General features: G+C 46.1%; 1 protein-coding gene across 20 annotated transcripts in view; it reads left to right on the top strand.

Annotated features, from left to right (window-relative positions):
* Positions 1–21,582, top strand: part of LOC144326360 (far upstream element-binding protein 3-like) — a 359,673-nt gene that overhangs the window by 112,315 nt on the left and 225,776 nt on the right. The window lies entirely within an intron of this gene.

The following is a 21,582-nucleotide window of genomic DNA, read 5'->3' as shown; positions in this document are numbered from 1 at the left end:
AGCAGTGCTGAACTCCCCTATAAAAAGGAGACTGTTAAAAGCAAATGCCTCCCCGTAAAATAAAATTGAAAGAAAACAATTGAAAAACCTCTGCCTGTTCAGTAGAGGGAGGGGGAGGCAGGAAGAAACAGTTTGTGAAAGGAACTACAGAACTGAACAGACAACAGAGAAGGGGCCGTACTCCTCACGTGAAAACCCTCTGTTAATAATTGCACAAGGTGTTTTAAGAAAAGTGTGCCTAGATACACCAGACTGAGCAAAAATAAACGAACTGAAACTAGAAATTAGAAGAAACTAGAAGAGTAAACTACTGGAGGACTTTATAATGGACTAAAAACTGTAGCGAAAATAAATGACTAAAAAACAGACCCGCTGAGGAAAAATAACTTGAGAAAACTGACATACCTGTGTGAGAGAGGAGATAGAGAGGTGTGGAGGGCGATTGCTGAGTCACGGGGGCCCTCCACCATTGACGGAGATTACTGAGAACAAAGATAGGAAGAGGAGATAAAGAGGAGATTCTAAAGACCTCAGAAAAAGAAACACAGGGAAGGAAGGAAACTGAAGGAGGAAACAGTGACTGCCCCTGGCCTCAGAGGAAATAAAGGCCAGTCAGCCGAGTCCCAGGTTGCAGGAGCAACGTCGTTGGAAACCTGTTTCTGCCAGCACCCAGACCTGTTCTTCCAAAGTTCCCGACCACGCCCGGCTTCTTGCTTTGGACCCCTCTTCGCCCTTGGTGGACAGTCTCCAGAGCCTCAACCCAGGACCGGACTCTGACCATGCCTCACGGTAACCTCCCCCCGGGACCAGCACAGTTTGCTCCCACCACACCCGCACTCCCCCTTCGTTGGAGTGCGTTTGGGAAGAGCCAGAAGCCATGGCCGATCAGGCAGCTGCGTTGGTGGCATTGGCCCAGGAGAACCAGGCCTTGACTCACACCGTTCAGCAGCTAAGCAATGCGGTTACGGTGCTTCAACAGCAGTTGGATGCCTTACCGGCTCCTGGGGCTAACGCCCCAGTATCTGGCAAGTACCCAGTGGCCCTGCTAGAGAAATTTGATGGATCCCCAGCCAGCTTTCCCATGTTCCTCGCCCAGGCCAAGCTGTATATTCAGGGGCGAGCCCGGAATTTTCCTGACGATCGCACCAAGGTGCACTTCTTGATCAGTTTGTTAAAGGACCAGGTGGCCAAGTGGGCCTTGCCACTGCTCCGGCAGACTATGAGGGGTTTTGTAACCACTTGGAGACTGCGTTTGGCAACCCTCTGAAGGGGAGCCAAGCCAATCAGGCGATTCGTTGGTTGAGACAGGGCAAGTCCACAGCCGCCGCCTATGCCACAGAATTTCGGCTGTTGGTGCAGGACTTGTCTTGGAATGACTCTGCACTTCGGACCAGTATCTTGAGGGACTGTCGGATGAGATATTGGACCAGCTGGCCATGATGGATCGCTCCACCACTCTGGACGCTCTCATTCAGCGGAGCCTGCAGATAGACAATCGGCTGGAGGACCGTCGCCAGGCCAAGGGACAGCCAGCACTCCCGGCTCCTGGCTCCAGGCCTGCCCAGTAGGTCCACGGCCACAGCCGAGTTGCCGGACGAGCCAACGCAGCTCGGGGGAGCACGACCTCGCCTCTCCCCCTCGGAGAAGACGCGATGTCGGGAGGGGAACCTGTGTCTCTACTGCGGTGGGAGTGGACATTATGCCCGATCCTGTCCCGAGAAGATGCCGGCTGCAGGGAAACCTCCAACCCCGGTAGCCGAAGGCCCTGGATACCTGGGGTCCCAAACCATGCAAGAGGGGCCCTCACCGGTGGAATTGTGACACCTCATGGTTCCGGTGCGCCTATACCCCCTTGGCGGGCCCTGGATTCTCACCCATGCTCTGGTGGATTCAGGGGCAACCCGCTCGTATATGGACTCTGCCTTTGCCGCCCATCATCAGGTGCCAATCCAGGATAAGTCGGAACCGGTACAGGTGGAGGCAATTGATGGGTGGCTCCTGCGCTCGGGCGCCGCTACTCAGGAGACACAGCCCTTGGTTCTGTGTCACCAGCAGCACCGGGAGATGCGAACTTTGGACATTGCTACCATGCCCCTGTTTCCCCTGGTGCTCGGGATGGACTGGCTGGAGTCTCACAATGTTCAGATTGACTGGGTCAATCGGACTGTGCACTTCCCAGACCCGTGTCCCCATGCTCAGTCCGATATGCTAGCAGCCGCAACCACTGAGGAGGCTGCGTCGATGCTCCCTGCTGTTTACCGGGACTACCAAGACGTGTTCGAGGAACGGGGGGCAGACCAGCTGCCACCCCATCGGTCTTTCGACTGCGGCATAGACCTCCACCCCGGGGTGCCCCTGCCTGTGAGTCGCCTATACTCTCTTACGGAGCCAGAGCGCAAAGCTTTGCAGTACTTCCTTCGCAAGAACCTGGAGCATGGGTTCATTCGGCCTTCCACCTCGCCCACCGCTGCTCCACTGCTCTTCGTTAAGATCCGAGCCGGGGATGAGTGGAAGACAGCATTCGGGACCCGGTATGGGCAGTTCGAATACCTGGTCATGCCTTTTGGATTGTGCAACGTGCCTGCTGTGTTCCAACGGTACATCAACCACGTGTTCCAGGACTTGCTAGACAAGTACGTGGTGGTGTACTTAGATGACATTCTGATTTTCTCCCGTGACCCGGCTCGCCACGAGGGTCATGTCCGGACCGTACTGCAGCGCTTGCGGGAGCACCGCCTGTATGCAAAGCTCAGCAAGTGCGAGTTCCACCAGCGGTCAGTGGACTTCCTTGGTCACCGACTCTCTCCAGATGGGGTGCAGATGGATCCTGGGAAGGTGGCAGCGGTTCGGGAATGGGCGGCACCTCGGAACCGCAAGGACCTACAGCGATTCCTAGGGTTCGCCAACTATTACCGGACCTTCATTGCAGATTATGCTCATCGCACTACCCCGTTGACCCGGCTGCTGCGCCCCAAGACACCATTTTCCTGGGACAAGGAGGCAGAGGAGGCGTTTCAGGGGTTGAAAGCCTGTTTCCAGAGGGCGCCGATCTTGCAACATCCTGATCCCTCTCGACCCTTTGTGGTAGAGACCGATGCCTCCAGCACGGCTCTCGGTGCCGTCTTGTCCCAGCAGCACGGACCTGATGCGCCACTGTTACCCTGCGCCTTCTATTCCTGCCAGCTCCTTCCGGTGGAGCGTAACTACCGTGTGGGAGCGGGAACTACTGGCCATCAAGGTGGCCTTTTGAGGTCTGGCGTCACCATCTTGAGGGGGCACGACACCCGGTGGAGCTGAGAACCGACCACCGGAACCTGGAATACCTCCAGACCACCCGCAAGCTGAACCAAAGGCAGATCCGGTGGGCGTTGTTCTTTTCCTGGTTCCAGTTCCGGATCCACTACATCCCCAGCTCCCAAAATCAGAAGGCGGATGCCCTGTCCCGGAAACCCGAAGACAACGCAGACACGGTTCAGCAAGCAGTACCAACAACGATTTTAGCACCGGCCGCATTTCTGGCCACTCAGGCTGAGCCACTGCTGGCTTGGGTGCAGGAACAGCAGCGGGATGACGCTTGGGCCCAGGAACGACTCTGGGAACTGGCCGAAGTGTCATGCCCTCAGTATCTGGGGCTGGTCTTGCACCAGGGCCTTCTGCTGCACCACAGTCGCCTGTACATCCTGCCAGGGCCACTGCGGGCTGAAGTTCTCCGGATGACCCATGATGCCCCAGCAGCGGGACACTTCGGGCGGTATCGGACCACCCATCTGGTAAGCCGCGAGTTTTGGTGGCCCCTGCCGAACGAACCCCCGGCCTACTTCAGCCACTGCCAGTCCCACCGCGTCCTTGGCACACGGTTTCGCTGGACTTTGTGGTGGACTTACCGCCGTCTCGTGGCTGTACCTGCGTCCTAGTTATCTTCGACCATTTCACTAAGATGGTGCACTGTGCTCCCTGCCCATCCGTTCCCACAGCTAAGGAAACCGCTCAGCTATACCTTCAGCATGTCTTCCGCCTGCATGGCCTACCTGAGCGTGTGGTGTCCGACCAGGGCGTTCAGTTCACATCCCGTTTCAGGCGAGCATTGCCCCAGACCCTCGGGATAGAGGTCTGTCTATCATCAGCCTACCACCCACAGACCGATGGCCAGACGGAACGGGCGAACGCGGTGCTGGAGCAGTACCTCCGGTGTTACTGCAGCTACCAGGAGGATGACTGGGTCGACCACCTAGCATTGGCGGAGTTCGCCTACAACAACGCGGTGAACGCGTCCACCCAGCAGACCCCATTCCAGGCCATTTACGGTTACCATCCGCGGTTGTTCCCGGATGTGCTGCCGGCATCTGCAGTCGCTGCGGTGACAGAGTGGCTTCAGGAGCTCCAGTCTCAGCAACAACTATTGATGGAGCAACTGCGCCAGGCCAAGGAGGCGTACAAGGCCCAGGCCGACCGCCACCGCCAGGTGGGGCCAGAACTCCACGTCGGTGACCTGGTATGGCTCTCCACTCGCCACCTCCACCCCTCTCAACCTACGCGGAAGCTGGACGCCCGTTTCACCGGCCCGTTTCCCATCGTGGACCAGGTCTCGCCTGTGGCATTCCGTCTCCGGTTGCCCGCAACCCTGAAGGTTCACCCGGTATTCCACAGGTCCCTTCTGAGTCCGGTGGCCCCGCCCGATGAGTTCCACCCGAACCGTCCCCGACCGCAGCCAGTTTTGGTTCAGGGGGAGCCTGAGTACGAGATGGAACGCATTCTGGACGCCTGATACCGCAGTGGAAGGCTGCAGTATCTCATAGACTGGAAGGGGTATGGACCTGAGGACCGTTCCTGGGAACCAGCAGCCAACGTCCACGCGCCTGCCTGCCTCCGTGATTTCCATGCGGCGTACCCCAACAAGCCGGGTCCGGACCCTCGGTTGAGGGGGGGGGGCTGGGAGGGGGGATAGTGTGATGGCCTGGCAATCTGATTCAGAATCTGAACCTGAGGAGTCCCAGCCTGCACAGGAGTCCCCGCCTCCAGGGCCGACTGAGCCGGGGCAGGGGCTTGAATCTGAAGGGCCTGCACCTGCGCCGGATCCTCAGGAGCAGACACCAGATGTATCCACTCTGGCTCCGGAGGTGATTGAGGGCCCATTGCGTACAGGTGCGCCTCTCCCAGCCATGTCAGATGAAGGTGAAGCTGCCCCTGGGTCCAATAACCCTCCAGCCTCTCCTGAGCTGCAGAGGCTCAGGGCAGAGAGGCAGGGGGAACTGGGTTCTCTCAGGAGGAGTGCTCGCCTTAAGGCCAGGAGAGGCGGGTCATCTGTGGGCCGGGACCGCCCGTGGCCTCAGTGGAAATAAAGGCCAGTCAGCCGAGTCCCAGGTTGCAGGAGCAACGTCGTTGGAATCCTGTTTCTGCCAGCACCCAGACCTGTTCTTCCAAAGTTCCCAACCATGCCCGGCTTCTTGCTTTGGACCCCGCTTCGCCCTTGGTGGACAGCCTCCAGACCCTCGACCCAGGACCGGACTCTGACCACGCCTCACAGTAACCTCCCCCCAGGACCAGCACAAGCAGAAAGTGAAAATAACATGGACATGAAAGAAATATTAGCAGCAATGGAAAGAATGAAGAAAAATCTAGGAGAAAAAATAACAGCTCTGGACGGAAATATAAGAATGCTTGACGGGAAGATGGAAAGTATGGGGGCGAAAATAGAAAAGAATTCCAAAGTGATAATGGTCCTCTCAACCCAAGTGAACCAACTGACAGTAAAACACCAAAATTTAGATCAAACAGTCCAGGAGAGCAAAATAAAAGTACAGAAGCAGGACAAAAGTATGAAAAAAAGCTTGCAAAAACAAAGAGAAATGAAAAGACACCAAGAAAAAAATAAAGAAGAAATAGATGAACTGAAGAAGATACAGGAAGACACTTGGGATTCCTTGGCCATCTTACAGATGAAAGAAAAAGAAATGATTCTTCGTGTGCACGGTGTCAAGGAAAATCAAGATGAAGACATATTGACAAAATTGACAAAGGCAATAGCAGAATGGCTGGGGGTTCAAGAACAAGAGATGATATTGGACATTGAAAAAATATTTAGAATAAAGGTGGACAAGACCAAAACAAGGAAAGGACCTGGAGACTGTTTGATGTTTTTAAATTCAAGACTGCTTAGAGATAAACTACTATTGAAAGGCAGGACAGACCCACTCTGCATAGAAGGGAGCTATGTAGAATTTATGAGAGAGATCCCAACACGCTTGTTGAGGAGGAGGGACAATTATAGATTCATGACATCAGCGGTAAAGAAAAACAAAATAAGGTTTAAATGGGAATTCCCAGAGGGACTGTCATTTACATATAAAGACAGGAGGAGGAATATAGACTATTATTGAATATAGACTATAAAATATTTACTGGAGTTCTTGCAAATAGAATGAAAACTCTGCTAAAAAGGGTAATTAAAAAAGATCAGACAGGATTTTTGCCAGCCAGAGAAATAAAGGACAACACTAGAATAATTATAGACTTAATAGAATATGCTGAAATGAACCCAAGTAAAGAAATTTCAATGCTTTTGGTAGACGCTGAAAAGGCATTTGACAGTGTCTCTTGGAAATTTATGATCAAAAACTGTGAAAGTTTAAATTTAGGTAAAAGATTTATCAATGGAATTCAAGCAATCTACAAAAAAAAAGAGCCAAATTAATCCTAAACAACGAAATTACAGAAGAATTCGACATCGAGAGAGGGACACGACAGGGATGTCCTTTATCCCCACTCCTATTTATAACAATATTAGAAACCCTATTAATAGCTCTGAGAAGGACGAAGAAATAAAGGGCATATGTCTTGCAGACGATGTGATCATTACAACCGAAACACCAAAAGAAAGCATTAAAAAAGCATTCGAAAGAATGAAAGAATTTGGCGAAGTAGCAGGATTCAAATTGAACAAAGATAAATCGAAATTGATAACTAAAAATAGAGGCGAGAAAGGGAAAAAGGAATTGGAGGAAACAACAGGACTAAAAATAGAAAATAAAGTGAACTACTTAGGGATATGGATTACAAATAAAAATGCAAATTTATTTAAGGATAATTATATAAAAAAATGGAAAGAAATTAAAGGAAGTATGGATAAATGGGGGAAACTAAAACGATCATTAGGAGGAAGAATATCTATGATTAAAATGATGATACTCCCCAAAATTCTATTTTTATTCCAAATGATTCCAATTGTAATAGGAACTAAATATTTTATAAGCTGGCAAAGAGATCTTGCAAATTTTATATGGCAGGGGGGAAAGGCAAGGATGAAATTAGAAGTAATGACGGGCCCAAAGGAAAGTGGAGGATTCGCAGTGACAGATTTAAGGAAGTATTTTGAGGCAGCGTGTTGGTGTTGGATAAAAAAATGGATATTATTAAAATATAATGAAGTCCTAACACTAGAGGGCTGGGACAAAATATACGGCTGGCACAGCTATTTATTCTATGACAAAAAAGAACAACATAAAAAAATTACAAATCACATAGTAAGAAAGGCTCTATTGGATGTCTGGGAAAGAACAAAAGGAAAAATTATTGAGAAAACTCCCCAATGGGTTTCGCCAGTGGAAGCAACCACAACATTAAAGAGTAATGTAAAAGAGACTTGGCCAACATATAGGGAAATATTAGAGGATGCAGGCGGAAATATTAAATTAAAAACTTACGAACAATTACAAACATCTGGAATAAATTGGTTACAATATTATCAATTAAAAGCAACATATGAAAAAGACATAAAAGGGGGGGGTGAAAATAAAACCTCAAAATTAGAAAAGGAAATATTGCAAAGCGATCAAAAAATACTTGCAAAAATGTATAGATTACTAATGAAAACCACCTTAGAACAAGAGATGAAAGGGGAAAACATGTTAAAATGGGAGCACGATTTGGGATATGAGATAGATCTGGAAAGATGGAAAACTTTTTGGGAGGAAAACAAAAATTTTACTGTGTGTGATTTATGAAGGGAGAATTTCAGGAAAATTCACCACAGATGGTACCTAACCCCTGACAGATTGTCAAAAATAAATAAAAGGAACAACGACAAATGTTGGAAATGGAACAGAACAAAAGGTACGTTATACCACATGTGGTGGACTTGCTCAAAGATTAAAACCTTTTGGGACATGATCCATGATGAAATAAAAAAATTGATAAAGACATCACACACAAAAAAGGCAGAGGCATATCTATTAGGAATTCTAGATAAAGATATCCCAAAAGATAAAACTAATTTATTTCTATACGCGACAACAGCGGCAAGAATTTTGATTGCTAGCTACTGGAAAGAAGACAGCATCCCAACAAAAAGAGAATGGTTGGGGAAACTTTGCGAGTACCTGGAATTAGCAAAATTGACAGATATAATAAGGAGAAAATCCAAAACTATGGTTATGAAGCAATGGGAGTTCTTAAATGATTATTTACAAAACCAGGGCTCAACTACAAAAATCTGGTTGTGTTTAGAATAATCTTGTGCGTAAATACAAAGTGAGACATTAAGGAAATCCAAAGGGAAAATATGAAGAACAGAGGTTCTGACGAACGGATTATTAAAAACGCGTGAGGTAAACGGTGGAAGTCTCTCTCTTTTTTTAAGGTAGATAAGGACAAGATGAAATAATACAATTGAATATAAATATAGATGGGAAACGGCTATGTATTGTGAGTACTTATCTACTTTTAAAAATTTTCACTTACGATCTTTTTCTCTTACTTCTTTATTCTTTGTTCTTTTTTCTGATATTTTATCTTTCACTGCTTTATTGTGAATAGCATTTTATAGAGGTATAAATAACTGTAAATATGAAAAGAGACAAAATATTCTCTTAATTTATTTTCCTTGGTTAGATGTATTTTCTTTTTCTTTTGTATTTTCTTTTGTTGTGAATATGTATGTTTTCTAATTTGTATTTAATAAAAATATTAATTTTTATTTTTTTTAAAGGAAGAACTTTCTGACAGTAGGAGCAGTTCAGCAGTGGAACTGGTGCCCTCATTGGAGATTTTTAAAAGCAGAGCTTTGATGGCTATCTGTCATGGATGCTTTAGTTGTGATTCCTGCATTGCAGGGGGTTGGACTACATGACCCTTGAGGTTCCTTCTGCTGGAATTGTTATGGTGTGCCAATTTCCATAAAAACAACAGCTACTTGATTGATCAGGCCCGGCACACAGCTTCCAGCATGCGGAGACCCAGGTTGGAGTAGTGATAAATCACAGGACAACTGATCTTCAGACAGACCTACCGTCAGGCAAATTAAGATGTTAAACTGTTATACAGGAGTCCATTAGCAGCAGTCAGAGCCCTGGCTGTGGTCCATACACTTGAATCCCAGCAGACAGTCATGAGTCCATCCTGGAGAGTCAATGCACAGCAAAAGCAAAGCTGCTTTTATAGACCCGACACTCATTTCCCATGTGTCTGTATGTCTGGTGATCTCACTATCCTGCCTTGAACACCTGTGTTCTGAGAAGGAATGAAATTAACCCCTAATACCTTCCAACTCTACAATTCTATGATTCATGAAAATTAGTACAAAGGAGTGTTAGGAAGCTGCCTTATACTGAATCAGAACGTTGGTCCATCTAGCTCAGTATTGCGTACTCTGACTGGCAGCAGCTCTCCAGGGTTTCAGGCAGGGACTCTCTCCCAGCCCGACCTGGAGACACCAGGGATTGAATTTGGGATTTTCTGCATGGAAGGTGAATGCTTTAGCACTGCACCATGGATCCTTTGGGGAAGGTCTGTGGCTCAGTTGTAGATCAGCTTTGTATGCAGAAGGTCCCAGTTTCAATCCTTGCTGGCATCTCACAGTGTGGCTTGGAAAAGCCTTCTGTCTAAAACCCCAGAGAGCTGCCGTCAGTCACTGCAGACAATACTTAACTAGATGGATTCAGTAAGTATCAGGCAGCTTCTAGGTCTGGGTGATATCTCACCCCAAACAGGTTTGAAGTCCATATTGTGATAACAATTCCATACTTTTTGACCTGGCAATATATTGCAAACCGTGGTGTATGGGTGTGTGTTCTATGCAAAAAACATGATGTGGGGAAAACTGAAGCCAACACAGCTCCATCCTTATTTCAGACATCGTGATATATCAGTATATCGCAGTGTTTAGCTGCTGATGTAACACAATGTTGAAAACCAGATATCACTCAGCCCAAGCAGCTTCCTGTGTTCCTACCAGCCTCTGAATGACCTTTCTTGCCCACCCTTCACTGCACATCACAGTGTGGTATTAATGAAGGCTGCACAAGCTCCTAATCCCTACCAAGTTTCTCTGCCTGCAGTGCGGGTAGGGCTGCCTCCAAGGGTGCTTTAAGCTTGTTTCACTTTTAAAATATTCTTTTTAATGTATTGAAATAACTATTTATTCCATTTCTATCCCACCTTTCATCTGTTCGTGATCCCTGGGTGGGTTAAGAACATAAAGCATAGTGACAGTGAAAATACAAGATCTGGTAAAATTGAACTGAGAATCATAGAATCTTAGAGCTGGAAGCGACCCAAGGATCATCTAGTCCAACCCCCCGCAATGCAGGAATCTCAGCTAAAGCATCCATGACAGATGGCCATACAGCCTCTGCTTTAAAACTTCCAAGAAAGGAGAGTCCACCACCTCTCATGGAAGTCTGTTCCACTGCTGAACATCTCTTACTGCCAAAGTTTTTCAGATGTTTAGTCGGGATCTCCTTTCTTGTAACTTGAAGTCATTGGTTCAAGTCCTACCCTCCAGAGCAGGAGAAAACAAGCATGCTCCCTTTTCCATGTGACAGCTCTTAAGATATTTGAATATGGCTATCATATCTACTCTCAGCCTCTTTTCCAGGCTAAACATACCCAGCTCCTTCAAGCGCTCCTTGTAAGGCTTAGTTTCTAGACCCTTGATCATCCTAGTTGCCCTCCTCTGCACATATTCCAGCTTGTCAACAAGCTTCTTAAAATGTGGTGCCCAGAATTGGACACCGTATTCCAGGTGTGGTCTGACCAAAGCAGAATAGAGTGGTACTATTACTTCCCTTGATCTGGACACTATACTTCTGTTGATGCAGCCTAGACCAGCATTCACTTTCTTTGCTGCTGCATCACACTGTTGACTCATGTTAAGCTTGTGGTCCATGAAGACCCCTAGATCATTTTCACATGTACTGCTAGTAAGCCAGGTGTCTCCCATCCTATATTTGTTCACCTGGTTCTTCCTGTCTAAATGCAGAACCTTACATTTGTCCCTATTGAAATTCATTTTGTTGGCCTGGGCCCAGTTCTCCAATCTGTTGAGGTCATTTTGAATTCTGATTCTGCCTTCTGAGGCATTAGCTACCCCTCCCAGTTTGGTGTCATCTGCAAATTTGATGAGCATCCCCTCAATTCCCTCGTCCAAGTCTTTTATAAAGAAATTGAACAACAATGGGCCCAGGACAGAACCCTGTGGCACCACAGTTATCACTTTTCAGGATGACGAGGAACCATTAATGAGTACTCTTTGGGTTCGGTCAGTCAACCACCTAACAATTCCACCTAACAGTAACCTCGTATAACCCACATTTTACCAGCTTCCTCACGAGAATATCATGGGGGACTTCGTCAAAAGTGTTACTGAAATCAAGATACACAATGTCCACAGCATTTCCCTGATCCACCAAGTTTGCAATTCCATCAAAAAAAGAAATCAGATTGGTCTGGCATGACTTATTTTTGAGAAACCCATGCTGGGTCTCAGTAATCACAGCGTTTTTTCAGATGATTTAGGAAGAATCTGATGCGCTGAATCCAAAAATCATTGGTTTTGCTCAATCAGGTCAAGTTTTTGAGCTATGGCCACATGTCGGTTTTTTTACGTTTTTGTTCACATGTACGCTTGTGTGGAGCATTTTAGAAGAAGTTGGTGGGGGTAAAATGCCATGTCAAATAATTGTTTTGATTGGAAATGATTATTTTAATGACAAGAAGTATTCAGGTCCGATAGTTCTGGGTGATTATGTCGAAAAGGGATCAGTTTGAAGTCATAAAACCTCGAAATCTTCCATAAATTGGTGCGGCAAAGCATAAAGTTATTTTGGTATTAAATTTGGTGACCAGGATAAAGCTTGGGCGCCACACATGGTGTGCAAGGCGTGCACCGAGACTCTAGGTGGGTGGACCAATGGCAAGAGGAGTCTGAACTTTGGAATTCCCATGGTTTGGAGGGAGCCGACAAACCATGTCACTGACTGCTACTTCTGCGCTGTTGATGTGACTGGGATCAACAGAAAGAACTGGAGCAGCCTAAAGTATCCTAATCTTCAATCAGCACGTCGTCCTGTAGCTCATTGTGATGAAATTCCAGTGCCTATCTTCGGATAACTTCCTGACATTAGTGACGAAGATGCCTCCAGTGTTGAAGGACATGAAGAAGAAGAAGCGGTTCTTGAAAATGATTGTGCTGGTCCCGGGGGGAAGGTTACCGTTGGCGTAGTCAAAAGTCCGGTCCTGGGTCACTGGTCTGGAAACAGTTCACAAGGAGCGGGGCGAGGTCCGAAGCAAGAAGCGGGGGACAGGAACACTGGAAGGTCAGGTCTGGGTCCGGGCAAGAGCAGGTACTCAATGACGTTGCTCCCACAACCTGGGACCGGGCTGACTGGCCTTTATCTTCTCTGAGGCCAGGGGCGGTCCCGGCCTCCAGGAGACCCGCCTCTCCTGGCCTTAAGGTGAGCACTCCTCCTGGGAGAAACCAGTTCCCTCCACCTCTCTGCCCTAAGCCTTTGCAGTTCAGGAGAGGCTGCGGAGTTACTGGACCCAGGGGGAGACTCACCTTCCTCTGGCAGGGCCGGGAGAGGCGCACCTGTAGGCACTGTGTCCTTAATCACCTCTGGAGCTAGAGTGGAATCACCTGGTGCCTGCTCCTGAGGATCCGGCACAGGTGCAGGCGCTTCAGATCCAAGGCCCCGCCCCAGCTCAGCCGGCCCTGGAGGCGGGGACTCTTGTGCAGGCTGGGGTTCTTCCGGTTCAGCCTCTGAATCGGATTCCCAGGCCATCACAATGATGCTCCACATCCATTTTTCCAAAAGGAGTTGAATGATCTAGTTTGCGACCTCAGCTTGTCAAAGGACTCTGCCGAACTGTTGGCATCCAGATTGAAGGAAAAAAACCTCCTCTCTGACAGTGCTCGCATCAGCTTCTTCCGCAACAGGCATCAAGAGTACCTCCGTTTTTTCTCGGAAGAGAAGGACTTGGTGTACTGTGCAGATATTGCACAGCTTCGGCTCAAGCTTGGAGTGCCACAGTATGAACCCAAAGATTGGAGACTGTTCATTGACAGCAGCAAGCGATCACTGAAATGTGTTCTGCTACACAACGGCAACCAGTTTGCCTCTATAACCCTGGCTCACTCGAGTACACTGAAGGAGAACTATGAAGCGGTGAAGTATGTGCTGGAGAAAATTGGTTATGATCAGCATAAGTGGTTTATTTGTGTTGACCTGAAGATGGTGAACTTTTTGTTGGGACAACAGTCTGGCTTCACCAAGTACCCATGTTTTCTGTGCATGTGGGATAGTAGGGACCGTGCTCAGCATTACACGAAGAAGGACTGGCCTGTGTGGGAGGAATTGGTGCCTTGCAGAAAAAGGAATTTCATCAACGACCCTCTGGTGGACAGAGACAGAATACTCTTCCCACCGCTGCACATCAAGCTCGGCTTAATCAAGCAGTTCACCAAGGCTCTGGACAAGGATGGTTACTGCTTCACTTACTTGTGCCAGGCTTTTCCAGGATTGACCATGGAGAAGTTGAAAGCTGGCATCTTTGACGGTCCTCAGATCCGTCAGCTCATCAGAGATCCAGAGTTCGGAAACTCAATGAACGAAATGGAACTGGAAGTGTGGAAGGCATTTGTTCTGGTAGTGAAGAACTTTCTTGGCAACAGTAAGGCCAGAAACTACGCAGAACTTGTCAACAACATGCTGACTGCTTTCAGAAACCTGGGCTGCAACATGAGCGTCAAGATGCACTACCTATTTTCACATATGGACTGGTTTCCTGAGAACCTGGGTTCAATGAGTGACGAGCAGGGGGAGAGATTCCATCAGGAAATGAAAGAGATGGAGACCATGTCTCAGGGTCACTGGGATGCAGTCATGATGGCTGATTATACTGTTGGACTCTGAAGAGAGACTTCCCTGCCGCTGAGCATTCCAGGAGTTCCAAGAAACGGAAGTTCAAGTCCTGAAGTTTGAAAAATGGTGAAGCAACATGCAATTTACGTGTACTTACCTTTATCAATGCCCACCATTCAGTTTACAGAAATCGATGTTTCTATCAGGTAATCAATATATGTTGTTGGAAAAACATTTTTTTCTCTTAAAAACATGTTTAGGATGATACGTGTTGACAAAAATCAGCTGATAATGCCACAAAAATGTAATCGATTTTGTCACAAGATCTGATTTTTTTCAAATCAACATAGCACAAAAACCTGACCTGATGGAGAGAAACGGATGCCATTTCCTGATTCAGCAGTGCAAAAATACCCTAAATCAATTGTAGAAATCTAGACAACATACAAAAAGTAAAAAATTGTTGCCCAGTGTTATCTGTTCTAGGATGTCAAGCTCACTGGTTGGTAGTTACCTGGGTCTTCCTTTTTGAAGATGGAGACAACATTAGCCCTTCTCCAGTCTGTAGGGACCTCGCCTGTTTTCCAAGACTTCTCAAAGATCATAGACAAAGGCTCTGAAATTACATCCACAAGCCCCTTTAGTATCCTTGGATGCAGTTCATCAGGCCCTGGAGAATTAATTTAAAGTAGCTAGGTGTTCCATTGCTACCTCTTTTCCTATCTTGGGCTGCAGCTCCCTCCTTACATCATTTATTCTGTTATCCACAGGCTGGGCACCACTTTCCTCTTGGCTGAAGACAGGCAAAGTAGGTGTCAAGCAGTTCCACCTTTTCTCTGTCACCAAATAGCATTTCTCCATCTTCCCCACACAGAGGACCTACCACTTGCTTGTTCTTCCTCTTACTTCGGACATAGCCAAAGAAACCTTTATTATTTTTAACCTCTCTTGCAAGCCTGAGCTCATCCTGAGCTTTAGCCAGCCTGATTTTCCTCCTGCAACTGTTGGCTACTCATGTATACTCCTCCTTTGTGATTTATCCTTCCATTTCTTATACATGCCCTTTTTAACTCTCAGCTCATCCCTAAGCTCCTTATCACTTTACTTAGATGCCTCCCCACTTTTCTTTCTTATTGGTACAGTGGTACCTCGCAAGACGAATGCCTCGCAAGACGAAAAACTCGCTTGACGAAAGGGTTTTTGGTTTTTTGAGTTGCTTCGCAAGACGAATTTCCCTATGGGCTTGCTTCGCAAGACGAAAATGTCTTGCAAGTTTGCGGTGTTTACTCATGTTGCTGTACAGTGGTGCTTCGCAAGACGAAAAATTCGCAAGACAAAAAAACTCGCAGAACGAATTAATTTCGTCTTGCAAGGCACCACTGTATTGTCTGCATTTGAGCCTTCAATATTTGTCCTTTTAAATACCAGTATCCTTTATTAGGCATAGCAAACCACACATTATCAAACAGACACCATATGCAAAATGTGCCAAATATGAGCTCAATATAACAAGGTTTGTCCCAGTCAGATCTTTAACTCCAGAGAAAATCAATTTGCATAAATAATACAATACAACACTACCACATACCGATCAATTAAGAACCACTAAATCTCTTTATAATGGCCCAGTCTTTCTACATGGACAGCACTCAGAAATCCAGCCACTATTAAAGTAATTTGATCATTCCTGTCAGAGAGCAGGTCCTGAACCGTTGGTAGCATAGAATTGAGCCTGTTGAGTTGCAAGTCCTCTAGTAATTGTCTTCTGGCATAAATGCCAAAATCACAGGAAAAGAAAATATGCTCCAAAGTATCAGGTTCCTGTTTACTACATTTGCAGAGGCGCTCTGATTCTGGGAGAGCTAAATATCTTCCTCTTACTATCATCGAGGGAAACATATTAAATCTGGCTAACATAAACAGCCTGCACAATTCATGATTCTTCAGATTTGTCATGTATCCCTTTTGAAAATCTCTACACAAAGGGAGATTTAAATAGAGAGGAGAGCAAGTGCTGTGCTTTGCAACCTCAAGAGTGGAAACAACACTTTTTCTGTAAAATTCTTCCTGATAATTTCCCAAGTATATTTGGGGTCAGAATTTTCAAAGTCAGTTAGATTAAGCCCTATCAAGTTCAATTTTCTCCTACAAATTTTATCCTAGCGCACCAGCAGCCACCCTGTCAGGCCTACTGGAGGCAGTGGCCGGCTGGGCCTTGGAGTTCCCTAACTTATTGGTATTGGGGGACTTCAACATCCATGCTGATGCCACTCCCTCCTCACAGGCTCTGGACCTGGTGTCTTCCATGGCGACACTAGGGCTCTCCCAGTTTGTTTTGGGCCCCACACATTAAGCAGGCCACACGCTGGATTTGATCTTTGGCGTCGGTATAGATGTGATTATGTCTCCTTCAATGAAGGTGCCATGGTCTGAAAGCCAGGATTGGCTTTCACTACGCTCTGAAAGCCAGGATTGACTTTCCATCCCCACCCTGCTTAGGTGGTGAGCCGATTTGGGCTCACCCGCAGAGGCTGATGGACTCTGATAGATTCCGTCAGGCCTTGCGGGACCTTGCTCCCCCTGGCGACTCATTGACTGAGCTTGTTGAGGGCTGGAATATCCAGCTCCTGGCAGCCATCAATGAGATCGCACCTAAGCACCCTCTGCGACCCCACAGAAACCGGGCTCCCTGGTTTACAGAGGAGCTCCGGAAAATGAAGTGGGACCTCAGACGGCTAGAGCGAGTATGGCGGGGTGCCCGTGACGGAGCTTCAAGAACATCTTACAGGGTTTTTATGAAAACCTACGAGATGGCAGTGAAGGCCGCTAAGAAGTCTTACTTCTCGGCCTCCATTGCATTCACTAGCTCTTGCCTGGTGCAATTATTTAGTATAATTAGGTCTTTAACTGTATCTATTTTACTGTATCTTTGGTTTCTATGGAAGCTGCCCAGAGTGGCTGGGGAAACCCAGCTAGATGGGTGGGGTACAAATAATAAATTATTATTATTATTATTATTATTATTATTATTATTATTATTATTATTTAACGTCCCTGGAGGGACAGCGAAATTTAAATAACAATTTGACACACAGCTGTGAGGCATTTGCGAGCTTTTTTGCGGAGAACGTCCTGTTGCTCCACCGTGACCTCCCTGCCAATTTGGATACAATAACGGAACTGGAGGCCCCTCGACTCTCCTCGGGTCCAGTATTGGACCACTTTGACTGGATATCCCCAGCCGATGTGGACAGACTCCTCCGAGCTGGAAAGCCCACCACGTGTCCACTTGACCCATGCCCGTCCTGGCTGATTAGAGCATGTCCAGACGAGGTGCGGGTCCCCCTAGGGGATATCATCAATTTGTCCCTTGGCACCGAGACATTCCCAGGGGAAGTGAAGGAGGCAGTGGTGTGCCCGCTCTTAAAGAAAACATCATTAGATCCTTTAGATCTATCCAATTACTGCCTGGTTTCGAATCTTCCGTTCCTGGGTAAGGTGATTGAGAGAGCGGTTGCTGAACAACTTGGTGGGTTTCTGGATGAAATATCGGCTCTGGATCCATTCCAGTGTGGCTTTCACTCTGGTCATGGGACCGAGACGGCTCTGGTCGCCCTAACAGATGATCTCCGTAGGCAGCTGGATCGAGGCGGGTCGGGGCTGCTGATTCTTTTAGACCTGTCAGCAGCCTTCGACATGGTCGATCACGAACTCCTGGACCACCGCCTTGTCGACGTGGGGATCCAAGGCACAGTCCTTCAATGGCTGCACTCATTTCTCTCTGGTCGGGGACAGAGGGTAGCGTTTGGGGGAAACTGTCCTCGCACCACTCCTTGGTGTGTGGAGTGCCGCAGGGTGCGATACTCTCCCCGATTCTTTTCAACATCTTTATAGGCCCCCTCGCCCAGCTTCTCCGGAGTTTTGGGTTGGGCTGCCATCAGTATGCTGATGATACCCAACTCTATCTGTTGATGGATGGCCATCCTGACTCGGCCCCAGACACACTTATCAGATGTTTGGAAGCTGTGGCTGGATGGTTATGTGGGAGCCGGTTGAAGTTAAATCCTTCAAAGACAGAGGTCCTCTGGCTGGGACGGGACGATATGGGATTGAGGGGGCAACCTCCATCTCTTGTGGTGGTACAATTAGTGCCAGCACCGTCCGTTAAGAGTTTGGGTGTAATCTTTGACACCTCCCTTTCCATGGAGGCGCAGATTGCAGCTATAACAAAGGCGGCATTTTTTCATCTCCGCCAAGCTAAGCAGTTGACCTCTCTCGCCCTGACCTAGCCACTGTGATCCATGCGACGGTCAGCTCCAGACTGGATTATTGTAACTCGCTCTACGTGGGGCTGCCCTTGCGTCTGACCCAGAAACTCCAGCGGGTGCAGAATGCCGTGGCGAGACTCCTTATGGGGTCCTCGCTGTGGGATCACATTCACCCAGTGCTATACCAGCTGCACTGGCTCCCGGTGGAGTACAGGATCAGGTTTAAGATGCTGGTTTTAACCTTTAAAGCCCTATACGGCCTAGGACCCTCGTACCTATGGGACTGCCTCTCCTGGTATGTCCCACGGAGGACCTTACGGTCTTCAAACAAAAACATCTTGAAGGTCTCGGGCCACAGAGAGGTTAGGCTGGCCTCAACCAGAGCCAGGGCTTTTTCAGCTGTGGCTCCAATCTGGTGGAACGCTCTGTCACAAGAGACTAGGGCCCTGCGGGACTTGACATCTTCCCGCAGGGCCTGCAAGACAGAGCTGTTCCACCAGGCCTTTGGCCAAGGCACAGCCTGACCCCCTCCTTTGGTAATTCTTCACAGAACTCTAGCCCAATGGTTGCCATCAATTTGATTTGAACTGATTTTATAATGAATTGATTTTGGAATGCTGTATTATTTTACTGCTGTTAGCCGCTCTGAGCCCGGCTTCGGCTGGGGAGGGCAGGATATAAATAAATTTTATTTTTATTTTTATTTTTATTTATTAAAATAAATGATAAATTGTAAATTACATTATCACTTAAGAGGTCGTAAAGGAGAGAATTAGGAGTTAGGGCTCTATGATGCAGGAAGATCCAATATTTCAAGGTTCTCAGCCATACTCTTACTGATAAAGGAAGTATTCCCAACTCACAACATATTGATTCATATTTTACAGACTTTGCAAGTCCTAATAATGACCTCAGAAGGGATGCATGAAATTTATCCAACCCTCTTGAGGTCACCTGAAATCCACACTGGGGTGCCATATAAAAGTTGGGCACAAAGTTTCATATCAATCACTTGCAATACAGCTGGAATATATCTATTTCCTACAGGAGAAAAAAAATACGATTTAATATGGTGAGCTGTCACTTTAGCCTTAGCTATTGCAGCGCAGATATTTGTGTTCCAATTCATGTTATTTTTAAATACAATTCCCAGATAATTGAAATGCTTAACTTTTTGTATTAGATGTGCATTGATTATCCAATTTTTTGGGTTTCCTCTCTTTGTAAATTGCATAATTTTTGTCTTATCATAGTTAATTTTGAGGTTATTAAGAGAGCAAAAATTTGAGAAACTCTTAAATATTTTTTTTAAACCCAAAGAGGAAAGTGAGATAATTACTGCATCATCTGCATAAAGTAATAAAAAAACTGGGATATTGTTTAAATAAGGAATATGAGTGGTTGCATTTTGAAGAAATAATGGGAGGTCAGATAAAAAGAGATTAAATAGGGTAGGGACCAAGATACAGCCTTGCCTAACTCCTCGGTTATTCAGAATTGGACCTGCAAGTCTACCATCTTTTGAAACTTTAACATATATTTGGTTACTAGAGTGTAAACTTTTAATCAATGTAAGTAGGTATGGGTCAATACCGAGGTGTTCCAATTTGGTCCACAGTTTATTACGATTGACCAAATCAAAGGCACTTTTTAAATCTACAAATGCCACAAAAAGTCTTCGTTTGTTTCTCAAGACATATTTGTCCACAAGATGACTTTATACTAGACACTGGTCAAGAGTTGAAGAGCCTGCCTTGAAACCAACTTGTTCCTTACCAGGTAGACCTTTTGTAAGCATCCATTCTTCCAGTTTAATAAGCAGGGATTTGGCATAGATTTTGCTTATGCATGGTAACACACTAATAGGCCTGTAATTCTCTTGGCAATTCCCATCACCTTTTTAAAAAATCGGCACCACTATTGAGTTATTCCACAATTTAGGTACCAAGCCTGAGTGATAGATAGACTTAAAGAGCGGGACAAGATTAGTGGCCCACTATTCCACATTTAATCTCAGCAGGTGTATTGAGATGCCGTCCATACCTGGAGATTTTCCTTGCTTAAACGAAATAATTATCCTTTTCATCTCCTCAACAGTAATTTGAAATTGTGTGGTTATTGCCGAAGAAGAGTTAAAATTTTCCTTCTTAAAAACTTGGGAATCGTAGAAAACAGCAGTAAAATGCGTAATCCAAGCTTCATCACTTATATTAGGCAAATCAGTGGTATCTTTTATTGAAAGGAGTGACAAAAAAGTTTTGGTATCTTTAGTTTCTAATGCAGTAACAATTTTGGACCACTTGGCTTGTGAAAACATTGATTTTTTTCCCCAGGAGCATGTTCTTAAAAGCGTTTTTCATTTCAAAATAGGTCTTCCAGAGATCTTGGGAGTTAGTAATAGAGGCTTCTTTTAGACAAGTTCTAAGTTCTTATGGTTAATACATTCTTTATCAAACCAGTTATACTTATTTAAAGGTTTGTTGCTGAACTACAGATTTTAAAAAAGAAGAAAATAATTCCTGAATAGTATTGTAATAATACTCAATGTCTGCCAAAGGTATCGAATTTTGGTTAGCCAAAGGTTCAAGAATAACTGGGTTATTTTCAAATACTGCTAATAGACCCTCCCTATTTTTATCACTTATATAAATTATTTTGGCATAACTAGTCTTATTGGTACTAATAAGAGGACAAGGGTCATTAATTCTGGAGTTTCTATACATCTCTAAAACAATTGGAAAGTGGTCACTCTCAGAGTGGAGTACAACTGTAAAAGAGGCAACTTCATCTAACATTTCTAAGGAGACTAAGGAATAGTCAATTACACTCCTGCCCCTTTTGGAGCAGAAGGTAAAATCTCCTGGAGTATCAGGCCATTTGAGCCGTTCAAAAATGAAAGATTAAATTCTAAAACCAATTGTAAGAGTTTTCCTCCTGCTTTATTAACAGTAATGTCCTTTGAAATTCTCCCTATTCTCAAAGGAAGTGGAGCATCTTCAGCTAGAGTTGAGACATAGTGTTTATAGATAGCTGTATTATCTGATTATTATTATTATTATTATTATTATTATTATTATTAATACCCCGCCCATCTGGCTGAGTTTCCCCAGCCACTCTGGGCGGCTGCCAATCAAGTGTTAAAAACAGTACAGCGTTACATATTAAAAACTTCCCTGAAG

The sequence above is a fragment of the Podarcis muralis genome, chromosome W (assembly GCF_964188315.1).
Source record: "Podarcis muralis chromosome W, rPodMur119.hap1.1, whole genome shotgun sequence".
In the NCBI taxonomy this organism is placed as follows: domain Eukaryota; kingdom Metazoa; phylum Chordata; class Lepidosauria; order Squamata; family Lacertidae; genus Podarcis; species Podarcis muralis.
This window is presented reverse-complemented; position numbering and strand designations above follow the sequence as displayed.